Raw genomic sequence first — 2,175 nt, 5'->3', positions numbered from 1 at the left:
GGTTGACGGTTTATTTTTGTGAGTCATGTCATTTCTCTTATGCTATTTATACTGTTTTTATTTCAACGTCTCTGTGTGTGTGTGTGTGTGTGTGTGTGTGTGTGTGTGTGTGTGTGTGTGTGTGTGTGTGTGTGTGTGTGTGTGTGTGTGTGTGTGTGTGTGTGTGTGTGTGTGTGTGACAAAGGTAAAGAAACACACAGAACACGCCATGGGGAAGGAAGAAACCTTGAGAGGAACCAGGGGCCGGATTCACAATTGTTTCCGAGTAGGAGTGAGGCACCCCCTGTCCACATAATCATATTCATTATGACCTACTGCACTGATCCAGGGGGGATTCGTACTCCTGAGATGCTTGATACATATGGCCCAGATCTATATAGTGAAGGACTTCAGCGGTTACGGCATCCATGTGACATTACACCATTGAATCATCACAGTCCAGTGTGCCGTCATGCTAAATTATGTTATCAAATGAGTCTGTCTACTCATGCTGCACTACAACACTATTGAAATACCGGAAGCGACATCAAGATCAGTCAGTACATTAGAGACAATTTTAGCAAAGTGGCACTCAGCCTCTCACCTCTCAACAACTTGGATACATCCGAAATGGCAACCTATTCCCTAATTAGTGCACTACTTTTAAACAGGGCTCATAGGGCTCCTGTCAAAAGTACTGGGATGCCATTTGGGATGTACAACCCTTGACTGTAAAAAATAGACGATGGAGGTATGTCGCCCTCTAGCGGGTATAACATACTCATGTAGATTCTCTGCTATTAGGATTATGATTCTGTGACAGGAGGGGCAAGGAATAATTATGATTTGACTGCAGTAAAAGGGGGACTGTTTGTTTTCCTGGTAGATACGATTAAAAATTCGGGAAGGAAAATAAGTTTGTGTTTCGCATTCCGCTAGGCTATCAAAGGGGAATGTAAGCACATTGCGGGTCTCATGGGCACATATCCAACCTTTTCCTGACATAATGGACGAACAAGAAGCACAGAAGACATTACACCTCATCACTGTCTGTCATGAAATATGAAGTGAAGGATGATGTCGGTCTATATCGACAACTATGCGTTTTATAGCGCATGCACCATATTCTTCACGAAGTCATCCAATGTTACGCATTTCGAGTGAGTCTCAATGGTGTAACTTCTACTTTAACATCTGATTCAACTTCCTCAGTCACAATTTGTTGTTAGATATGTTACTTTGTGTATTCCTACGTGATTTATTAGAAGAAAGACTCATGTCCATGAGCCGTCAGCGCATCACAGCTCGGTTGGCACGAGGGCAAGTCTCCAGTGAGTGGGTGAATGCGCGTGTGAGTGGGCGAGCAAGAAAGGGGAGAAGAGAGGGAGGGAAGGAGAGATAGAGAGGGGAGGGGGAAGCGGAGGTACAGGGGATTCTGATGTTTTCTGTTGCACACAACCGCACTGCTCGCCCTAACTGCACTATCCATGCTGCTGTATCCTAGACTGTCTGCATGAGACGAGTCAGTTTACAGTTTCGAAGCATTTCTCGGCTCGACTCTATACCTGTCCCCGACTCTTCTCTTTTTTGGCACATCTTTCTAGTTTCTCTTCAAAACCTTCGATCGAACTGAAGTGTTTTTCCAAGGAAAGCGATCGTTGAAAGTGCCAGTCGAAGCGGCTAGAAGAGAAGAGAAGTGACTTGTCTGCAGAACTCTCCGCGCTGCACGTTCTCAAGATGAGCGAGGTAAGTGTTCAGCTCAACTGTGATCGGTTAACAGTTCAAGCTGCAGTTGTTGTTAGGCTTTAATAACGGGGTGATTATGATTATTCGGCAATTATTCTACTGATCATTGATCATATGCTATAGATGATTTGAGAATTCACTATATAACACCCCTTCGATTATCTTATACGCATCCATTCAGTAAGTCCAATAGTTAAGCTACTACATGGGAATTATAGACAATTTTAGTTTAACATCAACAAGTGAACATATACATTGTATTTGATTTTACCCTGCCCACGTAACTAATTGTCTAGATGAGTATCTTTGCGATGATACCACCCCGCCCCCCAATCCCCGCAACCCATCCAAGGTGCGGTAAAAAAATATATATATATATATTTTTTTTTTATCGTTTTCAGAGCGCAGCTCTTTACATCTTGCGACTCGGTTGGCGCCGGTCCCAAATAA

This window comes from Salvelinus alpinus, chromosome 11 (assembly GCF_045679555.1).
Source record: "Salvelinus alpinus chromosome 11, SLU_Salpinus.1, whole genome shotgun sequence".
In the NCBI taxonomy this organism is placed as follows: domain Eukaryota; kingdom Metazoa; phylum Chordata; class Actinopteri; order Salmoniformes; family Salmonidae; genus Salvelinus; species Salvelinus alpinus.
This window is presented reverse-complemented; position numbering follows the sequence as displayed.